The 19,952-nt window shown below is 47.0% G+C and overlaps 4 non-coding genes and 1 pseudogene across 4 annotated transcripts; 3 read left to right on the top strand and 2 right to left on the bottom strand.

Annotated features, from left to right (window-relative positions):
- Positions 1-6,015: 6,015 nt before the first annotated feature.
- On the bottom strand, positions 6,016-6,206 carry LOC116910748. Its single transcript, XR_004389261.1, has one exon. It is a non-coding gene; the product is annotated as a U2 spliceosomal RNA (small nuclear RNA).
- A 4,958-nt stretch (positions 6,207-11,164) lies between these two features.
- On the top strand, positions 11,165-13,142 carry LOC116910330 (annotated as a pseudogene).
- A 58-nt stretch (positions 13,143-13,200) lies between these two features.
- Positions 13,201-13,390, top strand: LOC116910750. The gene has a single exon (XR_004389263.1). It is a non-coding gene; the product is annotated as a U2 spliceosomal RNA (small nuclear RNA).
- A 1,561-nt stretch (positions 13,391-14,951) lies between these two features.
- LOC116910763 lies at positions 14,952-15,058 on the top strand. Its single transcript, XR_004389272.1, has one exon. It is a non-coding gene; the product is annotated as a U6 spliceosomal RNA (small nuclear RNA).
- A 1,364-nt stretch (positions 15,059-16,422) lies between these two features.
- LOC116910747 lies at positions 16,423-16,613 on the bottom strand. The gene has a single exon (XR_004389260.1). It is a non-coding gene; the product is annotated as a U2 spliceosomal RNA (small nuclear RNA).
- Between the last annotated feature and the right edge of the window lie 3,339 nt (positions 16,614-19,952).

Here is a 19,952-nt window from a genome sequence, read left to right as displayed (position 1 = left end):
GGAGCCAGAATTTGAGACTGGTGACTGCCTCACATGGGTGCTGGAAACTGATCGTGGAAGAGTAGTAAATGTTCTTAACCACTGAGCCATTACTTCAAGCATTTTGGGGGTGGGGGTGTCTTTCTGTTTGGTTGGTTTTTGTTTTTGTTTTTTTGAGAAGGGTCATTCTATAGGGCCCTAGATATCCTGGAACTCACTATGTAGACTAGGCTGGCCTCGCACACAAAAATCCACCTGCCTCTGTTTTTAAGATGAAAGGCATGAGCCACCATACCCAGCTCTGTTTGCTTGCTTGTCTTTTGAGATGGGAATCTCATTATGTAGCCCAGGCTAGCCTGGACACCCTAGCGATCTCTGGGCCTCGGCTTCCTGCATGATGAGTGCTGAGAACCCCATTACCTCACAATAGCATGCTAGGGACTGTTGTCTCTCTCTTACAAGTAGAGAAAGCTGCAGAGGGTTAAAAGACTTATGATCACATTTAGGTCGTATGTGACTGAGCGAGATCTGTCTGAGTTCAGTGCCAGGATGCTCACCACTTGGCTGTACCTCTTCTCACGGGGGAAACTGTGGGGTTAGACAGCTTTGATGGAAGTTCTTCCTCCATCAAGCCTGCTCAGACCGACAGCAGAGCTCCCAGGGCCTGTCTTGTTTAGATAGCTTCTAAAAGGCTAGGCACGGGGCCGGAGAGATGGCTCAGTGGTTAAGAGCACTGAATGCTCTTCCAGAGGTCCTGAGTTCAAATCCCAGCAACCACATGGTGGCTCACAACCATCTGTAATGAGATCTGATGCCCTCTTCTGGTGTCTGAAGACAGCTACAGTGTGCTTAATAAATAAATAAATCTTAAAAAAAAAAAAAAAAAAAAAAAAAAAAGGCTAGGCACAATGGCACATACCTAATCCTAGCACTCCTTACAGAAGCAGGGGGATGTCTGAATTCAAGGCCAGCCTACTGTACCTAGTGAGTTCCATGACAGCCAGCTTTACACAGTGACAGCCAGGGTTACACTGTGTAAGAAGACACAATAAAATCGACTTCAAAAAAACAAAAGTTGGGTTGGAGAGATGGCTCAGCGGTTAAGAGCACTGATTGCTTTTCCAGAGGTCCTGAGTTCGATTCCCAGAAACCACATGGTGGCTCATGGCCATCTGTAATGGGGTCTGATGCCCTCTTCTGGTGTGTCTGAAGAGAGTGACAGTGGACTCATATACATAAAATCAATAAATCTTTAAAAAAAAAAAAAAAAAAAAAGTTCAACCGGGCATAACCACAGAATGTAATCCCAGGTACTCTGGATGAGGAGGCAGGAGACACTAAGTTCATAACCTCCCTAGGCTATTTAGCGGGTTCAAGTCCAGCGTGGGCACCTTAACATGACCCTATTTCAAAAATACAGGTGAACCAGGCAGGATGATGCAGCAGCAGAGCGTCTGCCCAGTGAGTTAGTAAACTGATCAACTAGAGCTCAACTGTCTGCACGAGCCAGAGTTCAGGGCTACAGCGGCCTCCAGCCTCAAAGGTCGCAGTCCGTAAAGAATGGCAGGCAGTGGCAGCTCAGGAAAATGCAGTGACCTTTTTACAAATCATCAAATGGGGACTTCAGAGGGAAAAATGTGTCAGTTAGAAGCTTCTGGAAAGGCTTCGAGAAATGTAGCACTTGGGCGTGCGAGCGGGGGTGAGGGGGCGGGGGCGGGAGCGGGGGGCGCAGCGGGTTTAGCTGTTGCAGTTCCGGTTGTCCGTAGGGGAGGAGATGTTACAAAAGGCAAGACGACCAAAAAAGCAACAGGATCACCCTTAGGAAAAGCTATGTAAAGAAGATTGGAAAAGGAGGAGGGGAAGCCATTGCGGGACTGTGAGAGCCCAGCCCTTTCCTGCAGGGCACCTCCAACCAGCAAATGCTGATAAAGAAGCTTCCCCACGTTTAACACCAGCATGCCACTTCTTTGTCCCCTCCCTACCACAAAATCAGTCACCTGGCTTGCCTAGCAGTCCAGGGAGCCTCCAAATCCCTAGAGAGCTTCTGAGATTAGTCTAGGACTGAGACCTTAGACAGTAACTTTTTTACATCCCGGAAATGGGGATGATGGGACAGACTGGAATGGTGGCTAAGGCCCAGAGTCGGAGAAGAGCATGGTGAAGCTGGGAGAGGGGAACCATGGGGTAGGCCAAAGGCACAAGGAATATCACCCTGGGGAGTACCCTGCATGTTGGGCTCTAGTCTTAGAGCTTAACACGGTTTTCTTTCCTTTGTTTTTGTTTTTGTTTTCAAGACAGGGTTTCTCTGGGCTGAAGAGATGACTCAGTGGTTAATAGCACTGACTGCTCTTCCTAGAGGTCATGAGTTCAAATCCCAGTAACTATGTGGGTGGCTCACAACCATCTGTAATGAGATCTGATGCCCTCTTCTGGTGCGTCTAAGATAGCAACAATGTATTCATATTCACTAAATAAGTAAATAAATCTTTAAAGAAAAAAAAAAAAAAAAAAAGACCCTGGTTGTCCTAGAACTCACTCTGTAGACCAGACTCAGAAATCTGCCTGCTTCTGCACAATTTTTTCTTTAAACTTCATAACTGAATCAGGCACAGTGGTGCCACCCTGTGGTCCCAGCCCTGGGAGGTAACAAGTTCTAGGCCAGCCCAGTCTACTTGGTGAATTTCAAGGCAGCCAGTGTTACACAGTCAACGTTCTTTCAAAATGCAAAAGTAAAGAGTTTGTGGTGGTCCACACCTCTAATCTCAGCACTTGAGAAATGGAGGCAGGAGAATCATTCATTTAATCAGGGCCATCCTCTGCTACATAGTAAGCTTGAGATGAACCTGAGCAAGTCTAAAACCGATACCAAATCACAAAGCCCATGACTGTAAGAGTAGTCAGTGCTCTTAACCACTGAGTCATCTCTTTGAAGACCCTGTGTCAAAAAGCAAGCAAACAAACAAACTAATAAGTAAGGATGAGAGGGAGGGCTGGAGAGAAAGGGGAGTTAGGCAGAAGTCACCAGCAGACTTAAACAAGAAACAAACAAAACACAACCAACCAAGATCTGGGTGAATTTTGTCTAAAAAGAATTTGAAGCACAGAAAGGCTACACGACTTATCCAAGGTCACCCACCCCGCCTCCACCTAGGAACTGGGCAAACAACCCTGGCTTTGAACAAAGGTTCTAAGGACTGTGAAACTGAAAAACAAACAAACAAACAAAAGGCCCACAAGTTGTCAGGTGTCAGGTCATGTTTTTAACACTCCCTCCCCCATGGGATTCACACCCAAGATGGAAACTGTCACCTCTCTGATAAAGGAAATGAAACGGACTTTCTCACTCCACACCTCATCTTACATGTTTGCAGGGAAGGTGCAAATGGACAAACGGAAAGGCGGCAAAGGAGGCGGTAAGGGCCGGTGTTGGTATTCTGTTTAAGCTCCACCCCTACAGCTACCTAGCAGCAGCCAGGAATGCTCCGCCCCACAGTCGCCTGGCAACAGCCAGCTGTGCCTGACACTATAAAAGGGGCTGCTTGCCCTCTCCTCCTCTTACTCTCTCTTACCCCTCTTGTTCTTTGTTCTTCTCTGTTCTTGCCCCCCAATTTCCCCCTCCACGTGCCCATGGCCGGCCGCCTTTCCTCTCTTCTACTCTTCTCTCATTAAACCTCTCCACGTGGAATCATGGTGACTTAGTATCTTCTGTCCAGGAACAGGCTGAGATTCGAAATCCTAACAGCCTGGTAGAATTTTTTTTTTCTTTTTGAGGGGTGTTTGTTTTTAGTTTGAGGGTGATGATAGTGCTCACGAAGGCTTTTTAAAAGAAGGGGCTTTGAAACAATATTTAAGTGACCAGTGTTAGGTAAGTGTCCCCACAGTAGGACAGATGAAACTAGGAGCCGCTGCTCTCCCTTTTCTGACTTCCCACTTGACTCGGATCAGAGTCCAGCTGTGTGGGCAGCACCCTGAAGTCCGGAGGGCGGGAGCCTGCTCTTCTCATCTGCAGCTACACTGAGCACAGCACTGTGTCTGGCTTCCTCTCTGACAGAAATCCTGTGAGATGGAGTGGTTAAACACGCCGAGGGGAGCCCCTGACCACGGAGGCACACTTTTATAAGTTCACCAGTCCTTAGACCTCGGTGCTTCCGTTTGTAATGGACTGTCCAAGACTGGACTTGAAACTCTGCATTTCATAGGCTTGAAGCCAGTCTGGGCTACATGAGATCCTGACTAAAATATTGAAGGGAGGGGTGGGTATCAACATGGTTTGTTCGGTAAAGGCTCTGGCTCCACAGGTCTGACAACCTGAGTTCCATCCCCATAACCCACATAAAGGTGAAAGGAGAGAACAGACTCCAGACTCCACAAAGTTGTCTTCTGACCCCCACACTGTTGAACACTCACACACACACACACACACACACACATCATTGTGCACACACATAAAAATGCATATAAAGTAAGTAGGGTCAGACAGCTGGCTCAGTGGTTAAGAGCACCTGATGCTATTGCAAAATTGAGATTCAGTTTCCAGCACCTACACGGTGGCTCACAACAATTTATAACGCCAGTTCCAGGGGCCATGATGCTCTCTTCTGACCTCCTTGGCACACAAGGGGCAGAGACATACATTCAGGACAGATGAGATCATATGCATAAAGTAAAATAAACAGATCTTTATAAACATGAGTAAATAAAATATCGAGAGGTTTTTTTTTTGTTTTGTTTTGTTTTATTTTTTTTTTAAATCTTGGGGTTGGGGATTTGGCTCCAGTGGTTGAGCAATTGAACTCAGGACCTCTGGAAGAGCAGTCGGCTCTTAAGAGCCATCTCTCCAGGTTTGGGGTTGGGGATTTGGCCAGTGGTAGAGCACTTGCCTTAACAAAGCATAAGGCCCTGTTCGATCTCGAGCTCAAAAAAAAAATCTTTTAGTTATTCTCGGACAATTTCATATATGTACACTTTTAAGAAAAGTTTTGCTTTTACTTTCTGAGTGTTGTCTGCATGTATGACTGTGTATCAAGTGGGAGCCTGGAGGACAGAAGATCCCTAGAATTGGAGCTACAGATGGTTGTGGGCCACCATGTGGGCGCTGGGAATTGAATCTGGATCCTCTGGAAGAACAGCCAGAGTGCTCTGAAACTGTTAAACCGTCCTTCCATCCCTGAGTGTGGACTTTTGGGGGAGAAAACAGAGGCCAGTAATGGGTTAATACCTTATACTACCTCAACACCCCAAACTCTGTGTCTCAGAATGGGTGCTGGAGCAAAGCATTGAAAGGGCTCCTTTCTCCTACAAGGATACATCATCTCTAAACCCCAACGAAGACCAGAGCCTAGAGTTGGAAATGAGCAGGTGCTGCCTCCTGGTGGACATATTTGTCACTGCTTGATTTTCCTAAGAAGCGAAGATGATTTGGGTCCCTTTGATTCCTGCATTTTTCTGAAAATATTTGTAGGGCTTCAGGTTGGGGCTGCACAATGTACTCACTTTATTTTGCTTTCATTCTTCCTTTTTCTTTTTTGAGGAAAACGAGATTTAAATTAGACCGTGGCAGGCGGATCTAAGTTGAAGGGGGAGTAAGGTACAACCTAGCAACAGCCAGGGGTACTCAGAAAACCTCGTCTCGAAAAGCCAAAAAGGTATTAAAATGCCTATCTTGGAATTTGCTGTGAGGACCAGGCTAGACTCTCACTTCCCCTTTGGCTCTTGAGTACTGGAAACTAGGTGGCCTTTTAAGCGTGGTGTCTGGGGAAGTAGAAAAACCTGTCAAAAGTCACAAACCGGGCTGGAGAGAACAGCACAGCTCTTTCAGAGGTCCTGAGTTCAAATCCCAGCAATCACATGATGTCTAACTCACAACGATCTCTTCTAATGTACCAAAAGCAAAAAGCAGACAGCTAGCACACAAGGCCAATGCTGATAAGTCACAAAACATATGTACTTAACAAGAATCAAGAGAATGAGAAAACTGCCAGTGAAGAAAGGAATTAACTCCAGTCTAATTTTAAAACTTTAGTTTTGAGTCCCCCGAGGGGGTGCACCGTTCCTGGAGGTACTGCAATACCAGGTCGATGCGTGGAGTGGACGGAGCAAGCTCCTATTCCAACTCCTAGTTCCAAAAATCCATTTAATATATTGTCCTCGGATAGAGGACGTATCAGATATTAAACTGATAAGAACAGATACTACACTTGATCTTAGCCAAAAGGCCGAGAAGCGATACCTGACCAGCCACACGCGCCCGCGACACTCACCAGCGCGCACACCTTTAACTCACGGTCACCGACGTTCGCGCACCCGCAGACATGCGCCCGACATCCACACTCGTCTTCTACCCTCTCCACCAGTTTACGTCGGGAAAAGCCTGAGAGATCCAAGGGGGCCGAGAAAGTTTTGTTGAGCTTTTCGCTCCCAGAGTTCCGCGGAGACCCAGCCGCGTCTTCATTTGCATGCTCCGCCCAGCGCACGCCAGCGACAGGAACGGCTTCGAGCCAGAGCAGGGAGCGCTTGGATTCTTCACAATACTTCAGATGAAAAATTGAGACCCACAAGGGGTCCTCACCCTCTTCCATTTTCCCTCCCTTTTTTTCTCTTCTCAACCTTTTTAGCCGGGTCTAGGAGCCTTTATAAAGAGGTGAGAGAAACAGTCAGTTTGGAGGGTTCCAGTGGCCACAACACAGTTCCCCGGTTGTGCAAGCGCTGATCAGGTCAAGGGGTGCACAGACCCTTGAAACTCTATCTTACTCTATTTGTTACGTATTCCTTTCTTTGGCTATTAATTGTTGGCTTGAGATTGGGTCTCTTACTGTAGCCCAGGCTAGACTTGAACTTAATACAACCTCCTGTCTGTCTCCTTAGTGCTAGGGTGACTTGTGACAGCCACGGCACAGCTTCGATCTCCCTGTGGTCCGCTGTTAAATCCTAGGAGCCTGTAAGAGCGAGCAGGAAGGCCGGGTTCCCACATCCAGGAAGAGCACCAAGGATCTTCACAGGAGGCTGCAGGGAGAAGGGGTTAAAAGCTGGAGATAAATCCTGAGTGTACAGTTATGACATTTTCCAAGGAGATATGACAAAGGTCTAGTCGTATCACCCCCGAAAAGGCACCGATAACCAACAAAAGGGAGGATACCACAATCACTCCATTAGAGGACCAGTGAGTTTACCAGGTTACTTATAGCTAAAAAGAAGTGGGTTACTCCTGGGACCTTGGAAAATCCATAGGCAGTTGTCTTAGCAGAACATGTGTGAAGACTCGAGAAAGCAGTATGGGTCTGGAGTTATTCAGAGACTTGCAAGTCAGACCATGAGTAAATTTTAGTACGTGGCTTTTATTTAGGTATGGGGGACCATGGCTACACCCTGTGAATGGACTCTGGGCAGCTCCAGTGTAGCAGGCATGGCTCTGGCAGGCCTTGCCTTTCTCCCTGATTCCCTCCGCCATGCTAAACCATTAAATTATGTCCCTATAGCTACCCACCAAAGTCTGTTCCCTTATTTGGCCACTTCCTCCTCCTGAGGCTGACCCCCAAGGTCCAGATATCAAAGTATTGAGCCCCAGCAATCAAAAGCCCCCTCTGGCTCACCTAATTAACACGCCCAATTAAAATTAAATACTTCATGCTAACATGGCGTTTCCCCTGCACCTTTATATAAACCACTATTTTCCTTTGAGCCACGTGTGTCTCCTCTCTATCCAGAGGCAGGGACAAAAAAACCCCTCCTGTTCCCTTGTCCCCTTCTCCCTCACCTTCAATCTCGTCTTTGTCTTTTATTCCCGGCCATTTGGCCCTCGGGGGTAAATAAGTCTCCTCTGTGCGGAGAACTTGGACTTGGGGGTCCGGAGCGGATACAAATACACCTTGAACTGGAGAGCAGCCTGGAGTCGGGTTTACTTAGTCAAAGAACAAAGTTACATTCTGTCTGCTGCCAAGTCGAAGGTCACCATCTTTTTTGCAAAGTCTTGGCTCTCTTCAGGAAAACAGGCTTTTGTCCCGTGTGACCTTTTATCTTTCATAAACAAGTTTTATTAAAATTGTACAAGACCAAGCAGCGACTAAACCAACCAAAAGCCCTTAATATCTGGACTGCCAGGGGCTGGAGAGATGGCTCAGCGGTTAAGAGCACTGACTGCTCTTCCAGAGGTCCTGAGTTCAATTCCCAGCAACCACAGGGTGGCTCGCAACCATCTGTAATGGGATCCGATGCCCTCTTCTGGTGTGTCTGAAGACAGCGACAGTGTACACATATATAATAAATAAATCTTTAAAAAGTTTTGGGGGCTGGGGATTTAGCTCAGTGGTAGAGCGCTTACCTAGGAAGCGCAAGGCCCTGGGTTCGGTCCCCAGCTCCGAAAAAAAGAACCAAAAAAAAAAAAAAAATTTGGACTTCCAAGTTTGGTCTGTAGATCTCTTGAGCACAGTCATTTCTTAAAGATATATCTATTTATGTTATGTATATGAATGTTCTGTCTGCATACACACCTGCAGGCCAGAAGAGGGCATCAGATCCCATAACAGATGGTTGTGAGCCACCATGTGGTTGTAGGAATTGAACTCAGGCCCTCTGGAAGCACAGCCAGTGCTCTGAACCGCTGAGCCGCTTCTCCAGTTCCAAGCACAGTAAACGTTAAGCTTTAAATGCTATTGGTGGCACACCTCTTTAATCCCAGCGCTGGAGAGATAGAGGCAGGTGGATTTTTGTGAGTCCAAAGCCAGACCTACAAAGAGGATTCCAGGACAGTCAGGCTATACAGAGAAATCCTGTCCCTGAAAACCAAACCAACCAACCAAATGCTCCCCCAAAACCTATAAAGTTAGCTCTCAATGTAACATATCATATATCTTCTGTGCTAACAGAAGAGCCTTTTCTGGCCAGAATTGTTACTGCTTATTTAAGAGTGTGGGGTGGGATGTGTATGTTTCAGAAATTTCCTGGGCCTTGCACGTTTTACTTACTTCCTCACGATTAACAGGTTTCCATCCTGTCTCCACGTGGTAGTGTTTTTGTTGAGAAGAAACCCCTACACCAAAGGGCTCTAGAGCAAGAAGACCAGATCCGGAAACCTTAGTAGAGACGTCATAAAGCCTCCTGGAAGTCACAAGAGGCTATGCAAGGCAAGACGTTAAAGAAACTGCTCTGGAGAGATGGCTCAGCTCATGTTAAGAGCACTGACTGTTCTTCCAGAGGTCCTGAAAATCCAGCAACCATATGGTGGCTCAGTATTGAGATCTGATGCCTCTTCTGGACTGCAAGCAGGCAGAAAGCTTAACATAATAAATAAATAAATAATTAAAAAAAAAAAAGAAACTGCTGGTTAGGGGCTAGAGAGATGGCTCAGTGGTTAAGAGCACCGACTGCTCTTCCAGAGGTCCTGAGTTCAATTCCCAGCAACCACATGGTGGCTCACAACCATCTGTAATGGGAGCCAATGCCCTCTTCTGGAGTGTCTGAAGACAGCGACAGTGTACCCACATACATGAAGTAAATAAATAAATCTTTCAAAAAGGAAAAAGAAGTGCAGAGCAAGCAGCGTTCAAATCTATTAAAAATGATACAGACTTACCCTCTTCCTGGATGTCAGCCACCCGAGGGGTTCCCCTGGGGTTGGTGGGACTTCCATCCTCAGCCGCCAGGCCCGAAAGACCGACAAGACTGTTCTGTGAAGCAGGAACTTTGAAGGACTGGCCCACTTTGTCTAGGCAAAGCATGTCAGTCAGGCTCCCAGCGTCCTGTCTGTCCAGTTTGGGCAGTGTGCTGTCAGCAGTCGAGGCTCAGTTTACAGCCCAGCGGCCAGCTTTGTCACATCTGAAGCAAACTCCAGGTAGAGGTGCTTCTGGGCCCATCCTTTCTTTGGAGGAAAGGTGCCACCTGGAGCCGATGTGTCCATTAGGAAAAGCTTTTTATTAAGTATTCTAAATGCCATACTCTGTAGATCTCGGAGGTGTCTGAGGAGCAGCTGTTTAAAGTCTGTCTAAACGGACAAGTGTCTGCTTTTAGCTATTTCTTTAATTGTGAAAATGTGTGAGGCTCAGAAAACCTTATTTTTGTCACTGATCATGACTGTAAGTAGAGTTAGGAACATGTTAAAGAATACGATTAATTATGAGGTAATTGATGATTAACTTGTATGTTTTACTTATACTCAACCGTCTGTAAGTGTTTGCATGACAGGTTTAAGCTGAAGGCAGAGTCAGGACACGAAGTGTTGAGGTGGGAAAATGGCAAGGACCTTGGGTGAGGGAGCCGTTACCAGAAGGTCGTTGTCTTAGTCAGGGTCTTACTGCTGTGAACAGAAACCATGACCTAAGCAAGTCTCATAAAGGACAACATTTAATCGGGGCTGGCTTACAGGTTCAGAGGTTCAGTCCATTATCATCAAGGCAGGAGCATGGCAGCATCCAAGCAGGCATGGTGCAGGAGGGGCTGAGTCCTACATCTTCACCCGAAGGAAGCCAGGAACAGACTGAGCATTGTCAGGCAGCTAGGAGGAGGGTCTCCAAGCCCACCCCCACAGTGACACACTTCCTCCAATAAGGCCACACTTTCTAATGGTGCCACTCCCTGGCCAAGCATATACAAACCATCACAGTTGTAATTGTATTGTAGCCACTTTGGGCTGAAAGGAGGGGTATTTTTGGAGCTAAGTAAGGAAAGGGGAGGTGGGACTGTTGGAGAGGTGCAGCTGGAACAAGTGTTGGGTCCTGTCGCCTAGGAGGGGGAAAGGTTTGGGGGTGGGGTCACAATAGCAGTTCATGGGCATAAGCGGGGGAGGGGGAGGCACGGGGGGGGGTGCGGGGTTGGGGGGAGATAAACAGTTGCTATGGCCCATGCATGGGCCTAAGGAAGCTGTAGCTCCTGGAGGGACAGCAGTGACCAGTTGTTGATTTTTTTTTTTTTTTCGGGGCTGGGGATCGAACCCAGGACCTTGCGCTTCCTAGGCAAGCGCTCTACCACTGAGCCAAATCCCCACCCCCGACCAGTTGTTAAGGAATGTTGGAGAGGCTGATGTCCTCCGTACACGAGCACTGAGGTCTCCCTGCCAAACCAGGTTGGACTGTGCAAAGTGGGCGGGGCTGACATGGGAGTGAGTGTGGCCCTGCCCAATGGACGAGGAGAAAAGAGGTGGTTACTCGGAGCTCGCCCAGTCGCCTAAGGTCTGCTAGGCCCGCTAGGCCCGGCCATGGCCAAGTGGTCCTTCGAAGCCTACAATGAGGTTCCCGATGGCATCCAGTGTCATCGAAAGGTCTACATCACTACTGCCTTAGGCGGCCTTTGCGGTCTAATAAGCTCCGCTTACAGCAACACACACAGCCCGCAGATTCTACCCTGGAAGCAGTGGCCAGAGTTGGCCGGTTTGCATTCACTGTGTCTGCTTGATGTTTAGCCTTAACCACCTGTGTCAGTGCCCAGGTCCGAGAGAAGCCAGATGACCCCCCGAACTACTTCACTGGAGGTTGCACAGGAGGCCTGACATTCGGAGCCCGCACTCACAGCTCCGGAACTACGACCACTGGCTGCATCTACCTGGGCGCCGAGGCTGCCCCGTTCAAGATGGGTAAGCTGTTTGCCACCCCCACAGGTGTGCGCCAACCCTGCGGCAAATAAATGCTATCAGAAGCTGCCCCTCATTGACCTGAGGTAAGGACAATGGGTCAGCAGCAGCCTCTCCAGCCCATGTCTGCTTTTTGTTTGTTTTTTGAGACAGTCTCATTAGGTGGCCCTAGGCTGGCCTACAACTAAGTATACAAGAATATGGGTTACTCTGGCTTTGAACTACTTATAAGTTTCACCTGCCTCTGCCTCCTTAATACCGGCTTTTACAGGCTTGAGCCAACCCCTCAGCCCAGATAGATTATTCTGTTTGGTTTTACATTTTTAAAAAATATTTATTTATTTTTTTATTTATATGAGTACGCTGTAGCTGTCTTCAGACACACCAGAAGAGGGCCTCGGATCCCATTACAGATGGTTGTGAGCCACCATGTGGTTGCTGGGAATTGAACTCAGGACCTCTGGAAGAGCAGTCAATGCTCTTCCGCTGAGCCATCCCTCCAGCCTTTAAGTTTTTTTTAATGTAAAGACTTATTTATTTATTATGTATATAGCATTCTGCCTGCATGTATGCCTACAGGCCAGAAGATCTCATTCATTATAGATGGTTGTGAGCCACCATATATTTGCTGAGAATTGAATTGAGGACCTCTGGAAGAGTAGGCAGTGCTCTTAACCTCTGAGCCATCTCTCCAGCCCCATTTTTTTTAATCTTTACTTTATTTCGATTTATTGTTTTGTTTTGTTTTGTTTTCGAAACAGGGTTTTTCCATGTATCCTTGGCTGTTCAGAAACTCGCTCTGGGGGTTGGGGATTTAGCTCAGTGGTAGAGCGCTTAAGGCCCTGGGTTCCGTCCCCAGCTCCGGAAAAAAAGAAAAAAAAGAAAAGAAAAAAAGAAAGAAACTCGCTCTGTTGACTAGATTGGGCTGGAACTCAAGAGTTCTTCCTTCAAAGGTGTGCCTGCTTTTGCCTCCCCGGTGGTACGGCCCGGTTTACTCGGCTTTTGGGTCAGGCTGAGGCAGGAGGATCACCGGGAATCGCACGTCAGTCAGCCTGGGCTTCCTGGGCGAGCGACTCCCAGGTGAAAACCGGAGGAACGAGGAGAAGAAAGAACTCAGGGGAAGGTCCGGGGGAGGACAAAAATCCCAGAGCATTTAATAGTTCTAGCAAAGGAGCTGCAACTCCAGAGGGCCCATCTCCCAAGGCTCGGTCCGCCTCTTCCCCGGGGCCTCTCCTCCTTCCTGGATCTCATCTCAGGAGAGACGCGAGGCCACTAGATAAAAGAGGGTGGTGGTGGTGTGCGGCGGGTGTTGTCAGTTTTGTGTCTGAAAGACTGTGAAGAAGAACCGGGCGGACCGCGGGCATGGGTCGGGCCAGCGTGGCTCTGGCGGGGCGGAGCAGCAGAGAGTCGGAAGGCGCGCTGGGCGGGGCATGCAGATGAGGAGACGGCCAGGGCTCCGCGGAACTCTGGGAACGAAAAGCGCAACAAAAACTTCTCGGCCCCCTGGATCCCTCAGGGTCTCCCTGGTGTAGAGATGGTCAGTGGAGAGGGGAGGAGAGGAGGCTCGGTGTCGGGCGCGTGTCTGCGGGCGCGCGAACGTCGGTGACCGTGAGTTAAAGGTGTGCGCGCTGGTGAGTGTCGCGGGCGCGTGTGGCTGGTCGGGTATCGCTTCTCGGCCTTTTGGCTAAGATCAAGTGTAGTATCTGTTCTTATCAGTTTAATATCTGATACGTCCTCTATCCGAGGACAATATATTAAATGGATTTTTGAACTAGGAGTTGGAACAGGAGCTTGCTCCGTCCACTCCACGCATCGACCTGGTATTGCAGTACCTCCAGGAACGGTGCACCCCCTCGGGGGACTTACACTGCTTGTCTGAAGAATAGACTCTCTTGGGTGACTGACTTCTCTTGTCATCTTTGCCCTTTAACTTTTCTACTTCAGGCAGTTCTGCTACACCTGCAATTCCGGGTTCTTCTATACAGCTCTTAGGGGCTTTTCTTCTAAGCCTCAGGAATATATATGTACTTTAAGTTGTTAAACCTTAATGTAAGTTAGGACTTTGACCTTCATGTGGTACAGGGTCTCCACTCTGGTCAGCAGAAAAGTTTCATCTGGAACAAAACTTTTAAGCCTACCATGCAGCCTGGCACTTTAATCCTAGAGGGAGGCAGAGTCACACAGAAACCCCTGACTTGGAAAACCAAAACCAAAGGAAAACATCAGGCAGATTCGAACACACCCTAAAGCCAGGCCTTCAGAGGTAGAGGCTTCTAGGCCAGCCAGAGCTATATAATGAGACCGTTTTAATTTCCAAACTGGCTGAAGCTTCTGAGGAAATTTGTTGTTTAGGCATCTGATAGATAGACTTTTGTTCTGAATGAATGAAAAAATAAGATGAAAGAAGAGAAAAACCAGATCATTCTTCAAACATTGTCTTCTTATCGTGCCACATGTCCTCCTTGATCCCCTGACCTGCTCCTGCTCGAGCTGGTTTCCAGCAGTAGTAAGACAGACTCTTAACCAACCAAAACCAAAAACCTTACCATCAAGAAATTGACTTTATGGGGTTGGGGATTTAGCTCAGTGGTAGGGCGCTTGCCTAGCATGCGCAAGGCCCTGGGTTCAGTCCCCAGCTCCGAAAAAAAGAAAAAAAAAAAAAATTGACTTTATTCTAGAGACTGAGTCTGCCAGCACTCATATTGCAAATTTATTCTCAGGTGTGTAATACATACAAACACACACACACACACACACACACACACACACACACACAGAGAGAGAGAGAGAGAGAGAGAGAGAGAGAGAGAGAGAGAGAGAGAGAGTTTTTAAAATTCAGGAAATAGAAGAAATATGTCTTTCAACATAATAAAGGCTCCATGACAATTCTACAGTCTGTCAAAACTTAAGAACTCAAAACAGTTTCAACAGCCCGGCAGAATAAAAAATTAACAATAGCTGGGCGGTGGTGACACTTTTAAGTCCAGCAACGGAGGCAGAGACAGGCAGTACTCTCTGATTTGTGGGCAGGCCTGGTCTATGGAGTGAGGAGTTACAAGACATCCAGAGCCAAACAGAAAAACCCTGTCTCGAAACAAAAAAAGCCAACAGGACACACAAAAACAAAACAAGCGTGATCCCATCTACATAAGCCAAAACAGAACAAAAATGCTCTTAGAATTAAAATGCCTTTGAAAGAAGAAAATTTAAGCCTTTAACCTTTACCTACTCTAGGCAAGCAGACAGATCTCTGAGTTCCAAGCCAGGCTGGTTTACTTAGTTCATTCTAGAACAGCCAGAGACACATAGCCCCTGACTCATAAAACAAAACAAAAACTCATTAAAGAAATTGACGAAGACACTAGAAGATAGAAATTTTCTGACTGCCTGTCACCTAGCTCAAAAGAATAATGTTGTGCTCGCTTTGGCAGCACATATACTAAAATTGGAACGATACAGAGAAGATTAGCATGGCCCCTGCGCAAGGATGACACGCAAATTCGTGAAGCGTTCCATATTTTTTGCATTTAAAAAAAAAAAAGAATAATGTTGAGAAAACGACCATCTTACCCAGAGCAATTTACAGATTCAATGCAATCCCAATGAAAATTCTAGTGACTCTCCTCACAGATACGATAGGAGGGTGAAATTTAAGTCTGTCTTAAAAGATCCAGGAAAGAAAAGCAATCCCGATCAGAAAGAATATTGCTAAAGTTAGTCATACATGATTTTAACTTACAGGCAGTTTTTTTCAATTTTGTTTGTTTGTTTTGTTTTGTTTTTTTCGGAGCTGAGGACCGAACCCAGGGCCTTGTGCTTGCTAGGCAAGCGCTCTACCACTGAGCTAAATCCCCAACCCATACAGGCAGTTTTATGGCACAGCCACAAAACAGAAAAAAAGTACACCAATGAGTGCAATAAAGGAGCACGATACAAAGGCCACACACACCAACTGTAGCCACCTGATAAAGGTACCAAAAAAAGGTATATTGGAGAAATGGAAAAATGGGAATATCTCCATGTAAAATAAAAGTAGCTTCTTACCTCTTACCCTACACAAAAGTGACCTGCAAATGACCTCAACTTAAGACGAAAAACAGGTTGTCTAGGAAAAAAAGTAAACATCTCAAAATAGAGGCATAAAGACTTTATATGAACAGGAGTCTAATCGTTCATGAAATAAAACCAGTAATGGAAAACTAGGATTAAAAAGATAGCTGTAGGGGCTGGGGATTTAGCTCAGTGGTAGAGCGCTTGCCTAGGAAGCGCAAGGCCCTGGGTTCAGTCCCCAGCTCCGGAAAAAAAAGAACCAAAAAAAAATAGCTGTTATCATAAAAGAAAAGGTTCAGTTAAGCAGAATGAGAGAACAATGTTTATTACAGAGGGTTAAAGACAAAGAACTCAAGAAATGAGGCAGACAGTGCTGGAGCAGGCCTTTCAAACAAAGTCCAGGCTCGTGAAAACACTTCTGGAAGACAGACATCACCTAAGAGAAAATACAAAAATATTAAAACTTGCCAACAAAAACTTATACAAGAGAATCTGCGTGCAAGAGCTTTGATTGCCAAACAAAAATCTGTTTTACAAAAAACAACTTTAAAGTTGGGACAACATACAAAGACTTGTACCAAGCTCTTAAAACTTGACCAGAGTGGGGACCCTTTACCATATGAAGGTCAAAGTCCTAACTTACGTAAGGTCTAAACAACTTAAAGTACATATATATGTGAAGCTTAGGAGAAAAGCCCCTAAGAGCTGTATAGAAGAACCCGGAATTACAGGTGTAGCAGAACTGCCTGAAGTAGAAAAGTTAAAGGGCAAAGATGACAAGAGAAGTCAGTCACCCAAGAGAGTCTATTCTTCAGACAAGCAGTGTAAGTCCCCCGAGGGGGTGCACCGTTCCTGGAGGTACTGCAATACCAGGTCGATGCGTGGAGTGGACGGAGCAAGCTCCTATTCCAACTCCTAGTTCCAAAAATCCATTTAATATATTGTCCTCGGATAGAGGACGTATCAGATATTAAACTGATAAGAACAGATACTACACTTGATCTTAGCCAAAAGGCCGAGAAGCGATACCCGACCAGCCACACGCGCCCGCGACACTCACCAGCGCGCACACCTTTAACTCACGGTCACCGACGTTCGCGCGCCCGCAGACACGCGCCCGACACCGAGCCTCCTCTCCTCCCCTCTCCACTGACCATCTCTACACCAGGGAGACCCTGAGGGATCCAGGGGGCCGAGAAGTTTTTGTTGCGCTTTTCGTTCCCAGAGTTCCGCGGGAGCCCTGGCCGTCTCCTCATCTGCATGCCCCGCCCAGCGCGCCTTCCGACTCTCTGCTGCTCCGCCTGGCCAGAACCAGGCTGGCCCGACCGAGGCCCGCGGTTCCGCTCCGTTCTTCTTCACAGTCTTTCAGACACAGAACTGACAACACCCGCCACACACCACCACCACCACCACCCTCTTTCATCTAGTGGCCTCGCGTCTCTCCTGAGATGAGATCCAGGAAGGAGGCGAGGCCCCGGGGAAGAGGCGGACCGAGCCTTGGGAGATGGGCCCTCTGGAATTGCAGCTCCTTTGCTAGAACTATTAAATGCTCTGGGATTTTTGTCCTCCCCCGGACCTTCCCCTGAGTTCTTTCTTCTCCTCGTTTCTCCGGTTTTCACCTGGGAGTCGCTCGCCCAGGAAGCCCAGGCTGACTGACGTGCGATTCCCGGTGATCCTCCTGCCTCAGCCTGACCCAAAAGCCGAGTAAACCGGGCCTTAGTGGGGCATCTCTTCAATCGCACCACGGGGGAGGCAAAAGCAGGCACACCCTTGGAGGAGGAACTCTTGAGTTCCAGCCCAATCTAGTCAACAAAGCGAGTTTCTGAAGAGCCAAGGATACATGGGAAAACCCTGTTTCGAAAACAAAACAAAACAAAAAATCGAAATAAAGATTAAAAAAATGGGGCTGGGGGGTTGGGGTTTTAGCTCAGTGGTAGAGCGCTTGCCTAGCAAGCACAAGGCCCTGGGTTCGTTCCTCAGCTCCCGGGAAAAAAATAAAATAAAATAAAAAAATGGGGCTGGAGCGATGGCTCAGAGGTAAGAGCACTGGCTACTCTTCCAGAGGTCCTGAGTTCAATTCCCAGCAAATACATGGTGGCTCACAACCATCTGTAATGAGATCTGATGCCCTCTTCTAGTGTGCATGAAGACAGCTACAGTGTACTTACATAATAAATAAATCTTTAAGAAAATTTAAGGGTTGGGGATTTAGCTCAGTGGGTTGGGGATTTAGCTCAGTGGTAGAGTGCTTGCCTAGTGCGCAAGGCCCTGGGTTCGGTCCCCCAGCTCCAAAAAAAAAAAAAAAAAAAAGAAAAGGGGTTAAATGACTCCTAGAACTCAGCAAGGGTTTTAGTTACGCTTGCCTAGGAGGCGCAAGGCCCTGGGTTCAGTCCCCAGCTCCGAAAAAAAAAAAAAAAAAAAAAAAAAAAACAAAAAAAAAAAAAATTTAAAAACCAAACAGAATAATCTCTCTGGGCAGAGGGGCTGGCTCAAGCCTATAAAAGCCAGTATTAAGGAGGCAGAGGCAGGTGTTGGGGATTTAGCTTGGTGGTAGAGCACTTGCCTAGCAAGCACAAGGACCTGGGTTCAGTCCCCAGCTCCGAAAAAAAGAAAAGAAAAAAAAAGGAGGCAGAAGCAGGTGAAACTTATAAGTAGTTCAAAGCCAGAGTAATCCACATACTTGTATTCTTAGCTCTAGGCCAGACTAGGGCTACCTCATGAGACTACCTCAAAAAACAAACAAAAACCACAAACCTGGGCTGGAGAGATGGCTCAGTTGTTAAGAACACTGACTGACTGCTTCTCCAGAGGTCCTGAGTCCAACTCCCAGCAACCACATGGTGGTGCACAACTATCTGTAATGGAATCTGATGTCATCCATCTTCTGGTGTGTCTGAAGACAGCTACAGTGTACTTATATAAATAAAATAAAATTTAAAAACCCAAACAAACAAATACTTAAGGCTGAGCATAGTGGCACACACCTGTTAACTACACTCTACCGTCTTGGGGTCTAGGCCTGCCTGTGTTCTGCAGTAAAACGCTATTGCTACCATAAAGGAAAAGGCACACCCTATAAGGCAGGCTTTGGGTTTCCAGCTGGAACAGATGTTCACTTTCCCGTGTAAAGGGAATTAACGGGGGTTGGGAGTCGGCGCCTGCACCGACAGTGTGTGAGTATCGGGCGTAGGTCTGCGGGATTGAAATAAATCAAGTACACAGGTCATCGGTTTTCAGCGAGTGTCCGCAAGGCTTTACTGAGATCTCCTTATATACCAGGTGAAAATCCCCAACCAGGAAAACAGGAAAGGTTTGTGAGGTGATTATCCCGCCCAACCAGGAAGGTGAAAATCCGGCCCAACCAGGAAAACAGGAAAGGTCTGTGTGGTAAAAGTTCCGGCCCAATCAAGGGCATAAACAACTTCTTTAATAACAACAAGCAGGAAGGCTCGGTGGGGAGGAAGGGTGCCATGGAGAATCCCAGCCCCAAATCAGGGGCTAAGAGCAGCTCGCAAGGGCGTAAACAATTTCTTTAATAACAGGCTAAAAAGGCTCAGCGAGGGGGGAGGGAAACACCAAGGTAGGGCCCAACAGTTGGGGATTTAGCTCAGTGGTAGAGCGCTTGCCTAGCAAACGCAAGGCCCTGGGTTCGGTCCCCAGCTCCGAAAAAAAAAAAAGAAAAAAAAAGGGAATTAACGTATCCCACCGACTTTCCCTTGGCTTTCATTCTCCACATAAGAGTGCTCACCTTCAGCCACCATGCACAGACATACACAGTCATAATAAACAAAGCTTCTTTTTTGAATAGGACCAAGCTGGGCAAACTGGCTCAAACCACTCAGGAGGCAGAGACAGGTCTCCATAGCGAGTTCTGGCCTATCCAGGTATTCACACAGACTCAAAATAAAAAGATGAAATAAAAAACTTACAAACCAGCACATGCTGGCGAGAAGACAGACAGAAGGTGGTTCTTATACAGTGAAGCTGGAATCTAGCCACAATGGAATCAGTACTGAGGTTTATTCAAGCTAATAATAGCTCTTCCACATAGACCAGCTATACTGGTATTTACCCAAAGGACTCCAGGTCAACACTTCAGAGACACTGACATACATACTGTACATAAAATAAATAAATTTTAGGAAAAAAAAGATTTACTCATTATACATAAGTACACTGTAGCTGTCTTCAGACACACCAGAAGAGGGCATCAGATCCCATTACAGATGGTTGTGAGCCACCATGTGGTTGCTGGGAATTGAACTCAGGACCTCTGAAAGAGGAGTCAGTACCCTTTCCTGCTGAGCCATCTCTCCAGCCCAACGTTAGCGTTTCTCGAAGCCCATGCACAACAGCTAGGTTATGG

This window comes from Rattus rattus, chromosome 9 (assembly GCF_011064425.1).
Source record: "Rattus rattus isolate New Zealand chromosome 9, Rrattus_CSIRO_v1, whole genome shotgun sequence".
NCBI lineage: Eukaryota > Metazoa > Chordata > Mammalia > Rodentia > Muridae > Rattus > Rattus rattus.
This window is presented reverse-complemented; position numbering and strand designations above follow the sequence as displayed.